Below are 13,743 nucleotides of genomic sequence, written 5' to 3'. Positions count from 1 at the left end.
CAGCGGCGGCCCCGGGAGCCCAGAGGGGACTTCCAGAAGGCGGTGGTTGCATTCCTGTGAGGGAGGGGCCCGGCGACTCCAGTCCAGGCCGCAGTCTGGGTCAGGTGCGGGGTTAAGCGCTCCTGGCCTCGTCAGTACAGCTCCGGTGCAGCCTTGACAGTTTGTTGCCATTGGAATTTCCGCAGAAGGGGAGAGGACGGCGGCGAGAAAGGAGAGAGCTCCTGTCTTCCCCCCCTCCCCCTCCCCCGAGGTTATGCAAACCCCAGACTTAGGCACGAGTCTGTCATTGGAATGGCAGGGGCACCACCTCCCCTGCGCGACAGACATTTCCCGGGAGCCGGACCCAGAGGAGGTGCTGACCAAGAGAAACCTGGGGCGCTCTGGTCTGGTGTGAAACCTGATCCCGCGGTAATCCGTGGATAGAATTCACGTTTTCTTATCTTATCTGCCGCCACTCCCTTCTGAAGTAGGGAAAGGCCTTCTGTTGAGAGAATCTTGTGTCCACTTGGGAAAGCGCTTCACCATTCGCTTTGAAACCTCCCAGCCTCCTCCAGAGCGGTGATTTCTATTTCACAGGTGGGGAAACAGGCTTAAAGAGGTTTCTGGGCCCAAGAGTCTGTCCTGCCCCAAAGGGTAATGTTTGCTTACCCCAGTTTTATGCCAAAGGACGTTCCTGAAAAGTTGTTATGGGTTCTGCTGATTGAAGAGTCAGGGTGCAGGCTGTAAGCCCAGGTTCGGTTTGATCATGTTCGTTATTAGGGTTACATTGACCTTCCACCTGTGGCTGACTTTTCTGTGGCTCAAGGCCTCAGAAACCAACTCTTAGTTTATTTCTTTTTAGTTATTTATTTATTTTGGCCGTGCTGCCCAGCTTGTGGCAGCTCAGTTCCCCAACCAGGGATTGAACCGGGGCCACGGCAGTGAAAGCCCAGAATCCTAGCCGCTAGGCCACCAGGGAGGCCCCCCAACTCTTAGTTTATTTCTTTTTATTTATTTATTTATTGTGGCCGTGCTGCCCAGCTTGTGGCAGCTCAGTTCCCTAACCAGGGATTGAACCGGGGCCACGGCAGTGAAAGCCCAGAATCCTAGCCGCTAGGCCACCAGGGAGGCCCCCCAACTCTTAGTTTATTTCTTTTTATTTATTTATTTATTGTGGCCGTGCTGCCCAGCTTGTGGCAGCTCAGTTCCCTAACCAGGGATTGAACCGGGGCCACGGCAGTGAAAGCCCAGAATCCTAGCCGCTAGGCCACCAGGGAGGCCCCCCAACTCTTAGTTTATTTCTTTTTATTTATTTATTTATTGTGGCCGTGCTGCCCAGCTTGTGGCAGCTCAGTTCCCTAACCAGGGATTGAACCGGGGCCACGGCAGTGAAAGCCCAGAATCCTAGCCGCTAGGCCACCAGGGAGGCCCCCCAACTCTTAGTTTATTTCTTTTTATTTATTTATTTATTGTGGCCGTGCTGCCCAGCTTGTGGCAGCTCAGTTCCCTAACCAGGGATTGAACCGGGGCCACGGCAGTGAAAGCCCAGAATCCTAGCCGCTAGGCCACCAGGGAGGCCCCCCAACTCTTAGTTTATTTCTTTTTATTTATTTATTTATTGTGGCCGTGCTGCCCAGCTTGTGGCAGCTCAGTTCCCTAACCAGGGATTGAACCGGGGCCACGGCAGTGAAAGCCCAGAATCCTAGCCGCTAGGCCACCAGGGAGGCCCCCCAACTCTTAGTTTATTTCTTTTTATTTATTTATTTATTGTGGCCGTGCTGCCCAGCTTGTGGCAGCTCAGTTCCCTAACCAGGGATTGAACCGGGGCCACGGCAGTGAAAGCCCAGAATCCTAGCCACTAGGCCACCAGGGAGGTCCCCCAACTCTTAGTTTAAAGCTTAAGGTATAATGAAGACAAGTAAACCGCTTAGAATTATCTGACAGCCCCAGAGAGAGTCAGAAACAGCTGTCCTTTGCTTTGTGTGGTGTCTCATTAGGCAGGTGGGCCTGGGGTCAGGAGCTCTATGTAGCTAGGAGCTCTGTGGGCCTTCCCCGCAGAAAGGAGCCACAGTGCCTACCCTGTCTAAGCTCTGTGACTTTGCCACCACGCTGAATGTGTATTTGAAATGCCTTGGAAATGCGGCCAGCCTTCATTAACTCTAAAATTCCTTTCAGACATCTGAGATCATCTCCACATCTTTAGACATTATTGAGCTCAAGTTTATAATATGGGGCGGTGGTGTTGTCTTGAATGTACTGAAAGCGTATTGCCTTAAAGAAAGATGTTGTTTGAAACCCTGGAACGACAGTTCTGACTCAGAATGTCCTAGTGCGGGGCCAGTTGTGGAGGCAGTGAGGCACGATGATTAAGGGCAGGCTTCGAGTGCCGCCTCCACCGTTTATAGGTCTGTAGCGTTGGGCAAGTTGCTCAGCTTCTCTGAGCTTCACTTTCCTCTTTCAGGGCAGGAATAGTCACAGCACCACCTGGTTTCGGGCTGCAAGGCTTAAACTTGGTCATTCATACAAGGTACTTAGTAGTGTAGAGCCTAGGAGGTAGCAGCCGCCCAACGAGCGTTAACTAATAATGATGTTTAAGAACAGACTCTTTCTTTCTTCCCTTCCCTCGTCTAGAGAGGCAAAATAGTTGACAGTTGAACTTCATCTTCTTGGTTCATACAGCAAGGTGTGACGCACTTAGCGATTCCTCCTTCTTGTCAGCAAGCGCCGTGTGTCCGTGTGTGTTGGGAGGCGGGGTGGTAGTGATGGAAAACTTTGTCTCGTTGCCCAAGGAATTTACAAGGGGCTCCGGAACCACCGGGCTTTCCTCCTAATGTTACCACTGTGTAATTTTGCGGCCAGCCCTCCAGCCATTTCTCTTCCCTGTAAATTCGAAGCCAGTATCCTAATAGCCACGACGACAGGACTTAAAAAAGCAAGCTCAAAACCAGACAAGCTGGAGAAAAGGAAGCAGGTCTTCTCTTTGTTCGTTCACTAGCCATTGACAACACTAAAGAGAACGTCTGCGTCTGTGAAAACTGTGCTGGCCCGACCTTGGCAAGTGGGACCATTACTTGGAAAACAGAAGATTGCCTGGAGTCTGTTTAAAGATGAGCCACGAAATGGACAGAAGGAGGGAGGAGAGTTTGCTCAAATATGGTGACCTGTGTATGATCTGAAAATTGCCAAACTAACATTCGGAAGGTGACATAAAGAGGTCTGGTTACGTCCAGTTAAGCTGCGTAGCCAGCTAACAACCAGGATAGCTATCTCATGTTAAAAGATCTCGGAGGCTTTTCAGTTTAGCAACAAGTGGAGAAATAGTTGTTTTAAAATATACTGCGTCGAGTTGTTGATGAAAGACCCCTGAACGTTGCTATTTCCTAGTCCTCGATTTTGCATTTATCTTTTAAATAATCACCCAGGGCGAAAGCACTGGAGACCTTATCATGTTATTAAAGGCCACCCGATCGTGAAAGTTGTCACCAAGATGGGCATGGCATGGAGTCCAGGGAGGGCTTGCCCTTGAAAGCTAAACATAGATTTTCCGTTTGGGTTCGAAATGCAGCTTTCTCCCACATGGCAGAACGATCTGCTGGTGTGAGCAGGGGACGGCACATAAAGGGTTAGCAGCAGGGTTTCTCCCCTTTTGTGCATCTCGCTTCATTTGTAGCTACTTGTTGAGTTTCCAGGGCGGAAGAAAGAAGCAGCTGTAGGGCATGCGCCAGACCTGCGCTGGGCTGTCGCTACCATTGTCGGGAAGATGAACAGACAGCGTTATTTTGGATCACATAGCAGCGTGTTCAAAAGCATCTTGCATTCCCCAGCTGTTCCACAACTTCTCCGCATATGGGAGAGAACTTGCCAGCTGCTGGGACAACTGTGCCTCCGTTCTCTGCTTTTGAGCAGAGTCCCCAAGGAAGGTAACAGTCCGCAGATGCCTTTGTTAAACTGTAGCCATCGTAAAGAGTCTTGTTTGTTTCTGTTACATCAATGTTATTTCAGATAGAGCCTCTCAGGGGAGAAGGTTTAAAAGGAAGTGTCAGAATTAACATTTTGTTCTGAATACAGTTTTTTTCAGGATGACCAATGTGTATATAGTTTTTCCCTACTTAAAACCTAGGTCGCTTTTCTATTTCATTGACTAACAAAGGAACGGGTCTCATATTAAAACTAAATGTGTGTTTTTTTTAATTGCCGTATCCATCAAGGTTAATCATATACATTTTTCTGTTGCCCGAAATGTGTAAAAGTTACAGTGTGTGTCCAGACAGTGCTCTTTTGTTTTCAGAAGATTAGGGTATTTTGCATTTGTTAGAGCCGGGAGGTGCTTTGCCCACACCCCTTACCTTATCCGTGAGGAAACTGGAGTTTCCGAGAAGCTGTTGCTGTTACTTACCTGAGATGATTCGGCTGGGTGGTTTACTTCAGCAGATCTTAGGTTGACCGTTCACATGGCAGCAGGCCTGAAGGTGAACAAGGGCTTGGGCCCAGCCCTGGATGGACTCACAGCTCAGAAACAGCGGACATAAACAAGCACTATATGAGGGCTGTAATAGAGGCAGCATCTTTTTCGTGTGAAGGTGCCTCTTCAGGCAGCTCTCTGTGTAATCCCATCGCTGTTGTCACCACGTCTGCTCAAATAAAGCCGAGGAGGAGTGTCTGGGTACAGGAAGACAGAAGCATTATAAGGTTGATCAAATGTTGAGTACGTGTACTAACAAGAGGAGGCCTTGCCTGTGCGTGTAGACACACCTGTCTCCACCTGCGCCCCCCTGGCCCCTGACTCCTGCCCAGCCCTCGAAAGCATCTTGCCTCCTAATTCCTGTGAAAGAATGGCCTCTAGCAGCTACAAGCGTAAATCCAGCCCCTTACAGGGACTGAGTCAGCTTCAATTCCTTTGTTCTAGACGAGGTTATAAAGTAAACCCCGATCACTTGGACATGAGCAAAAGCCTCAGACACCGATGCTCGTCTCACTCTTAGGGGCTCTTGTGCTGGAAACGGCTGTGGCTTCAGCTCACCCAGAGACCCAGAGTCGCTGAGTTAGACCCACAATTCTAAGCCCTTTAATCCCCTTCTGGGCGCCATGGACACATTCGCATATCTTTTACTCCATCCCTCTTGCTTAGGAATCTTAGATTTTTGACCACGTTTCGGCCTTCGGTTGGTTTAGCTGCCGTTTTCTTTTGAGACTCTCGGGAACTCTGGTTCTCAGGGCTGATGACCGGGGGTGGGAGTGGGTGGGGTGTATTGTACAGAAGGGGAAACAGGCTCTGCCTGCCGTTGAGAACCCTGCCTGGGCTATAGGACTGGAATCACAAGGTCCTGCCTCAGAACTCAGCGCCCTCACTGGCCAAGTCTTGGAAGGGTCAGCCTGCTCAAAACTAGAGGATGAGTCCTCTCCTTCTGGAGACTTCGTTGTACTTGTGCCGACTGCACCGGTCCTCACTGGGTTCTTTCCCTGGGATGACCTCTTCCTTATTACACTTCTCTGCACGTCATAATTGTTTATTCATCACGTTCTGTTTTCGAGTCCTGGCTTTCGAGCACAGCTGCCAGCTTTCTTTTTTTTTTCCCCCTTTATTTTTTTAATTGAACTGTAGTTGATTTACAGTGTTGTGTTAGTTTCAGGAGTACAGCAGCGTGGTTTAGTTTTATATATATCTCTATATAGATACAGATATAGATAGGTATAAATCTATTGTTTTTCAGCTTATTTTCCATTACAGGTTATTACAAGATGTTGAGTAGAGTTCCCTGTGCTCTACAGTAGGTCCTTGCTGGTTATCTGTTTTATCTATAGCAGTGTATATCTGTTCACCCCAAATTCCTAACTTATCCCTCCTCCCCTTCCCCTTCGGTAACCATAAGTTTGTTTTCTATGTCTGTGAGTCTGTTTCTGTTTTGTAAATAAGTACGTTGATACCACGTTTTTCGATTCCGCACTTAAGTGATAGCGTATGATGTTTGTCTGTGTCTGACTTACGTCACTCAGTCTGATGGATGATCTCTAGGTCCATCCAGCTTTCTGACACTGTTCATCCCTCCTTCCCATCACACACGTGCCCACCTGTGCGCGCACACACCTGCAGACACGCAGAGGCCCAGCGTGGTAACTGGACCTGTTGTCCTTCTCCAGCCGGCTCAGCTCCTTCCAGAAGGAGACTTCATGTTAACTGCATCGAAGTATTTCTCCCCGTCTGATGCTCTGGACGCTACACAGTTCTTGCTGGATGTCAGATGTTCACGGATGGTCCGAGTTACTGCGTCCTCCTTTTCACAGGGGGCCGTTGGGAAGTGAGCTGGCTCCCGTGGTCGTGGGGACCAGGTAACGCCTTCAGATTCGTGCCGCTTAGAGGCTGGAAGCAGCAGCCACTTCCCTGCAGGAGGAAGAAGCCGACGCGCTTTGGGGGTGCAGCCGTGAGGCCCCTCCCGGGCCCAGGCCCCCCCCGGGTGCCCCGTGCAGCCACGGTTTTGCTCCCCATATGCCTCCAACAGCACCCCCAAACTTAGGCAGCATTCCGCTCCTCCTGGGACCCTGTGTTTCCTCTTTGACGCCTGCCCCTCCTCTGCTGCTCGTCTGTTGCCGCGCAGTCTCGGTGTCAGGTGTCTTAGGGATGCCTTGCCTCGGATGCCCTTATCTCCATCTGTCATTGGTGTTTAATTGCTTCCCCCCACTAGCCAGCCTGCCCTTTGACACGGGGTCACTTTCCCCCTTGCTGTCCTTGCTGCTGACTCCTGTCGGCTTTTCCTCCCGCTGATTCTGCGGCCCTGTTGCAGCCCCTCCTCTGGGCTCCCTGCTGCCCCTTTGTGTGTGCGCTTCCCCAGGCCTCCAGTGTGTACGTGGCTTTGTTCCTGTCCCGCCTCCCCTCCCCGACCCCACCCCTTTTTAACCCTTTTAATTCTTTTTACTGAGATGTAATTGACATACTAGCTTCAGTCCTACAACCTAATGATTCAGTACTTGTATGTATCACGAAATGATCTCAGTAAGTCTAGGTAACATCTGTCACCACACATAGTGACACATTTTTTTTCTTGTGCTGAGCACTGTTAAGATTTACTTTCTTAGTCCCTTTCAAATAGACAGTCCTTCCTCCCCTTCTTTGACTGTGCTTCCTGAGAAGTAGATTCTTTCTCCTTTATTTTTTTCAAACCCACATTTTGCAGGCCCTTCTGTCTTTGTCCCAAGCCAATCCTGTTTGGCTATCACCTGCATTGGGTATAATCGTGACATACATTATATATGCTATCACAGTTTTTATTTAGATGTTTGTAAAAAAAAAAAAGGGGTTCTTGGAATTGAAACTTGGAAACACCAGTCTTGAAACTGGTCAAGTCAGGGCATTTCAAAGGGTTGAACTTTGGGGGTAATGGCTTTGAGATTTATTTTGGCTCTCCTTTCACGTGGCAGTACCGTGAAGGTCACTGAAACATGAGCTTGTTTTTGGATAACCTCTTCCTTGCAAATGGAAATTGTACATACACAGAGCAGAATTAACGCTTGCTTTCCCCCGCCTCCCCCCACCCCTTCAAATTATATTTCTGAAAGATCTTGAAAGGAAGTTGAGTTTGTACTGTGTGGCCAGTCTGGCTTGTGTGTAAGTTCTGAATGATTGGTCATCTCAAGTCTGTGCTGTTCCAGAGGCTAATGGGGGGTATTTCCTAGCGGTGATCCCTCGTCCACGAAAATATGCTGGAGAGGAGGTCTGGGGAGATGCTTCACGGATTCACCCTGATTTGGGACTCTTTATTTTTCTCTCCAAAGCTACGAACATGGAGGGGTATCCTCAGGGTCAGGATAGAACAGGTTGGCTGTTGGGAAGCAGTGGGGAAGGATACCTTGAGCCAGGGCTGCAGGGAGAGCGTCTGGGGTGCAGCCCCTGCTAGGTGGTGTTCCCCATGAGCCCTGGAGCCCTTGCACCTTGCTCTCCTTTTTTTTTTTTTTTTTTTAAATTCTGTAAAACAAAGGGAAAGGATGCTTACCTGTGCCAAAATGGAGTTTGCTTCTAGACCTTCCCAATTAAAAGGGAGCCCATTTTTCTGCCCTGGTAGATAGGGGAGTCTGCTTAGAGCATCGGAATAGGAGCTTATGTTCCTGTAGACTCACCCAGACCAAGGGATCTTTGTTTCAGCAAATGTTCTGTAATCGGCATCCAGCAGAATCTTGATGTGGGCATCAGGTTCAGTTCACGTAATCTAGTAATCTGTCTATAACAACACCTGGGGAAAGGTTTTTTAAATTGGGATTATATAGAAAACAAGACATGAAAGTGATCAGACTGTTGATTCATTCATTGGTTTGGTCAGCAAACGTCTGTTAACCACGTGTGTGCGGGCTTGGCATTGAGAATACAGAGCGAATCCTGCCCTCATGGGGCTTACAGTCGGAGATGGCTTTGCCACCACGGGAACGTGTTGTAGGTGAGATGGAAGTACATTCCAGGTGTGACGGGGCACACAGGATGCAGTGGTGGGCGTGGTGATGCAGCATCGAGGATCGGCTGGGACCGTGCCTCGGGCTCTATGCATCGGGCTTGACGTGCTGGGCGTCTTTTAATCGGCACCATCTCTGAGCTGAAGCCTTGATAGGTTAAGTACCTCAAATGAGAGAAGACAGTAAGTAGTCAGGTCTGGGTTTGAATTCAGATCCCAAGTCATAAACTTTATGCAGTCAAGGAGACACCGGGTCAATGTCTTGTAGGTTTACTTTTCCTTCCATCTGCACCGCTGCATGTAACGAAGGAAGAAGAAAGCCTGGAGAGCCATGCGGTTACAGGATGTCCAGTGGGGGTCTAGACTTCCTCCACTGTCCCGTAAAGGATGTACTGGTCGAGACAGTGACTCTGAGTCTGCAATTATGCATTTTCTCAGAGTGTCCTTTATACTCAGTGTTTTGCCAACTGTATTTCTAAAGAGGCTTCCTTTTCCCTCTGCCAGGCTTTGCAGAAACTGGCTGCCAGGCTCATTGTCACCCGGGAGGGACTGTACTCCCCAGCACTCTGCCTCTTTTTGTGGTGCTGTGTGTCGCAGCCAGCAGCCTCTGGTGTCCGCCTTGCTGTTCTCAGCCGTGTCTGGGGGAGGAAAGTGCTTCTATTTCAGGCCTGTTGAAGGGAAGAGGGACTTCCCACCATCAGAAGCATATCTGTGTGTGAGCCCTCAAGTCTCATCTTCACACCCAGCGTGGTGTAGACGGCACTGCTCTTATCTTCGGTGGCTTTCAAGGATCAAGCGTCTGTATTTCTGGTAAATCCCAGTTGTGATTTTAAGAATACTGTGGCCAGGCAGGTTGTTGAAACCTATGATTCTTGGAGAAAAAGAGAGGCTTGAAAGGGAAGCTGGACCAGCTTTCTCTCAGAGGGAGTTTGTGGGGACCCAGGGTGGCCTTTCAGGATGGATCACTCTGGGGCTCAAGAAGAAACTTGGACGAGGATGGTCTGCTTCAGGGTGTGTCTGTATGTCCGTTTTCAGATGTAGCTCTTAATACGACTGTAAGTGGGAAGACAGTCCTCTGTTCCCGAACTCTGTGCCATGAGGGGAAAATTCCATGCTTGAAAATTTGGAGGTAAACATGCTTTCTTTTTTGAAGAGCTGCGATTTTTAATCTGTTGCATTTTAAGTCCAAAAGCTCTAAGAATAAGGCTAAGAACCTACATTCCTAGAAAAACTGATAGACCGTGACCTCAAGTATAAGGAACTTATTTCAAGCAATGTTAAACTGTTTCCTTCCCATACCTAAAAATGAATCTGACGTAAGACTTTTAAGTAAGATATATGTGATGTGTAGATATGTGTGTGTGTGTGTGTATATATATGTTTATATTCTTATTCTGACCCCAGAATTATCCAGTTATCTGTTGGAAAACAGTCATCGTCATACAGTTCTGACATTGAATTTCCAGGAAAAAGAAAAGCATATTATATGCTCGACAAGAAAATTATATAGTAGAAAAATGTTTCAGTTGATTATTTATGTAAACCCAACATCTGTGTGTGTCTTTTTTTTAAAAAAACTTCATCACTTCTTAAGAAAACTAAAAGCTTTCGTCATGTGGCATTTTTTTTCTATACTTGGTTCTCCCGGTGTTGGAAGGAAACATCAGGCAGTGAAACCACTTTATTTTTTGCCATGAACAAATTAGTTCCATCGCTAATGTCTAGGCTTCTTGGGAAACAAACAAACAAACAAAACCTTAGGGCTTCCCTGGTGGCACAGTGGTTGAGAGTCCGCCTGCCGATGCAGGGGACACGGGTTCGTGCCCCGGTCCGGGAAGATCCCACATGTTGCGGAGCGGCTAGGCCCGTGAGCCATGGCCGCCGAGCCTGCGCGTCCGGAGCCTGTGCTCCGCAGCGGGAGAGGCCCCAGCAGTGAGAGGCCCGCGTACCGCAAAAAAAGAAAAAATAATGAGGATGCCTGTGGATTTAATATTTTTTTTTAGTTTCTGTATAGATAGGAGAGTGGAGACAATTTAAAAGATGAAAAGACTCTTCAGATATTTTTTCTCAAGATGGGTTCCTCTTATTATTACTATTATTAATTATTCCCTAAAGTATCATTCATAGTCTGGTAGGACAAACAGCTCTTTCTAAGAGTAATGCCTTCTTGTTAGTGAATACTGGAAGTTTCAGTTAAAGTGCTAGGAACACGACTCGCATGAATCATCATCGTTTGAACTTAGGAGATGCTTATTTAAGCTTATACATGTGGGAGCACTTCTCCGTGCAGGGTACTTTCACATTGCTGATGTCACTTAATCATAACCACCGCTTGAAGCACCGGTCAGAATCACTTATCTAGCGGGTGACAGGATAGAGATTTAATTTAAACCTAGGTCTTCTGACTCCAAGGTACATTGAGCTTCCGGTGGGCTACGCCAATAATAAGTAAATGGCAGACACTGTACTGAACGGCACACGAGTGATGGGAGATTCCGGAAAGACAGCACAATGCTAACGTAAAAGTTTAAGAATAAAGCTACCAAAGTAGGATCGGAGTTTTTAGTGCTCTTAAGTCCACATTGGGTTTAGAGAATACGATTCAAGTATTTGTCTGCTTGTTGCTAAAGACGTTGATTGTCCCAGATATGTGTCCAACATAGTGAAAGCACTGTTTTTTGTTTTTGTTTTGCTGTGTTTTCATGTGTGCATTCTCCAACTGCCGTTGCCACTGTTTTCTTTCTTTCTTTCTTCTTTTTTCTTTCTCTCTTTCTTCCTTCCTCCCTCCCCCCCTTCTTTCTTTCCTTTCTTTCTTTCTGTAGCTTTACTGAGATGTGATGTTGCCAGTGTTTCTTAACTTTCTAACGGGTCTGGGTGAAAGTTTGGGCCTGTGTTAAGCCAAAATTTCTTGATTTCTTGGGCTTTATGTAATATAGTCTTAGAAAAATTACTCAAACTTTTTTTTTCTTCTTACTGCACTTCCTGTTACTTGCAGAGAAATCTCTTCAGTAGTAATTTGGGAAAATTTTGAGCTTTATAAAAACTTCTGCTTGCTGACACAATATTGAGTGCATAAATCTGAAAAGAAGAATAGTGGCTTGATACTTGACAGTTTGTACCCCCCAGTTACCTCTTGATTTTCCATATTAATAGGAACAATCAGTGGCCATGATCATTGAAAATAATAATACCTTGAACTTAAGTATTTTTTTAATAGTTTCACATGCATCTCATTTAAATTCTTTTTGCACTCTATATGATGAACTGGGCTTGTCTATCTTTCTTTTCTAGATGAGGAAATTAAGGGTCACAAAGAAAAATGTTCTACTCATATAATAAAGGAAGCAGGTACTAGGGTCTGGCCTGGATTCCATGTCGTCTCTTAGCCCTGTTTTTTCACTCTTGATTTGATTAGGTCAATAACAAGTGATATTTTCCAATGGGATTTTTAAAGATACTTAACATATCAATATTTTAAATTATATTTCCCACAATTTAAAACTTTGTTATAAAGCTGTTCAGTTTCTTCCTTTCACTCTTAATCCATTATGAGTTGGAAGGTAACAGCAGTTAGAAGAATGTCAGTGACCACTATAAATAAAGTAAACCTCTTCGTTGAGGGTTAGAAGGAAAAGTATTGGCTGAGTTCAGCGGTGTGTCAGGATATCCAGTGATCAGAATAGAGATACTGGCATGCTTTGCTGTTGAAGATCTTGACCTTCCCCATCCTTACTGAGATTATTCCAGCAGATGAGCTGGAAAGCTAATCTCTGTACCAGGAGTGTTTACTGACTAGTCCATGCTGGTGGGAAAGGAATTAATGCTTACTGATCATGCATTCTGGGGTAGGCTGTGTGCTAGGCATTGTCTATACATTACTTCATGGTAGCTCTTAACATAGTCCCACAGATGAGTACCTTAAGTCTCAAGAAACTTAAATCTAAGTGGTGGAGCTGGTGTTATTTCTAGGTCTATAGGTGAGTAAATCCAGATTCTTTCAACTCTACTCTCTAAGTTCTGTGATTTATTCTTTAAGATTAGCTCTCCTAAAGTTACCTTCTCCTCTAACTCCTGGTTAGCCTGGAAGCCAGACAGAAGTATACAGGCATTCCTCGGAGATATTGCAGGTTTGGTTCCAGACCTGTGCCGTAAAGCAAGTACCACAATAAAGGGAGTAACATGAACTTTTTGTTTTCCCAGTGCGTATAAAAGTTCTGTTTACAATATACTGTAGTCTGTTAGGTGTGTAATAGCATTATGTCTAAAAAAACAATGTACATGGTTTAATTAAAAAACACTTTCTTGCTAAAAAATGCTAACCATCACCTGAGCCTTCAGCAAGTTGTAGTAGTAACATCAAAAGATCACTGATCAGGCTTCCCTGGTGGCGCAGTGGTTGGGAGTCCGCCTGCCGATGCGGGGGACGCGGGTTCGTGCCCCCGTCCGGGAGGATCCCACGTGCCGCGGAGCGGCTGGGCCCGTGGGCCGTGGCCGCTGGGCGTGCACGTCCGGAGCCTGTACTCCGCAGCGGAGAGGTCGCGACAGTGAGAGGTACGCGTACCGCAAAAAAAAATAAAAAAAAAAAAAGATCACTGATCACCAAACAAATATAATAATGAAAAAGTTTGAAATATTGCAAGAATTACCAAAATGTGACACAGAGACATGAAGTAAGCAAATGCTGTTGGAAAAGTGGCACCAATAGACTTGATTGATGTTAAGGTTGCCACTTGCGTCGATACCAGTTTGTAAAGAACACAGCATCTATCAAGTGCAATAAAGCAGCATGCAATAACATGAGGTATGCCTGTGCCAGTTATGATGATACCAGTAAGAAGCCAAAAGAAAAATTGGCTAGAAGTTGACTGAATATGGACTGTCTATCCATTATGATTAGGTAGAGCGGTGCCTCTTAGACCTTAATGTGCATACAGATCGCCTGGGGATCTTGTTCAAATCTTTTCTACATTTACTGATTTTCTGTCTACTTGTCCTATTAAATATTGAGAGAACAGTATTGACATATGTGACTATTCTTTTGAATTGGCCTTTCTTCTTGAAGTTCTGTCAGTGTTTGCTCCATGTGTTTGGAAGCATGCTTGTTAAGTTGAATAGATATTTAGGATTGTTAAGTCCTATTGATGAAATAGACATTTTTCATTATGAAGTGACTTTCTTTATACCAGATGCTAATCTTTGCTCTGAAATATCCTTTGTCTGTTAGCATGGTATATCTTTGTCCATCCTTTTCCTTCAAACCTATTTGTGTCTTTATATTAAAGTGCATTTCTTGTAGGTAGTATGGGGTTTGGATCTTGCTTTTTTTTTT

At 46.2% G+C, this 13,743-nt stretch overlaps 1 protein-coding gene across 4 annotated transcripts in view; it reads left to right on the top strand.

The window, feature by feature from the left end:
- SVIL (supervillin) overlaps positions 1-13,743 on the top strand; it is a 231,341-nt gene that overhangs the window by 490 nt on the left and 217,108 nt on the right. The window lies entirely within an intron of this gene.

The sequence above is a fragment of the Neophocaena asiaeorientalis genome, unplaced genomic scaffold (assembly GCF_003031525.2).
Source record: "Neophocaena asiaeorientalis asiaeorientalis breed wild unplaced genomic scaffold, Neophocaena_asiaeorientalis_V1.1 scaffold4, whole genome shotgun sequence".
Lineage (NCBI taxonomy): Eukaryota > Metazoa > Chordata > Mammalia > Artiodactyla > Phocoenidae > Neophocaena > Neophocaena asiaeorientalis.
Note: the sequence above shows the minus strand (reverse complement) of the source record. Positions and strands in the feature narration are given on the sequence as shown.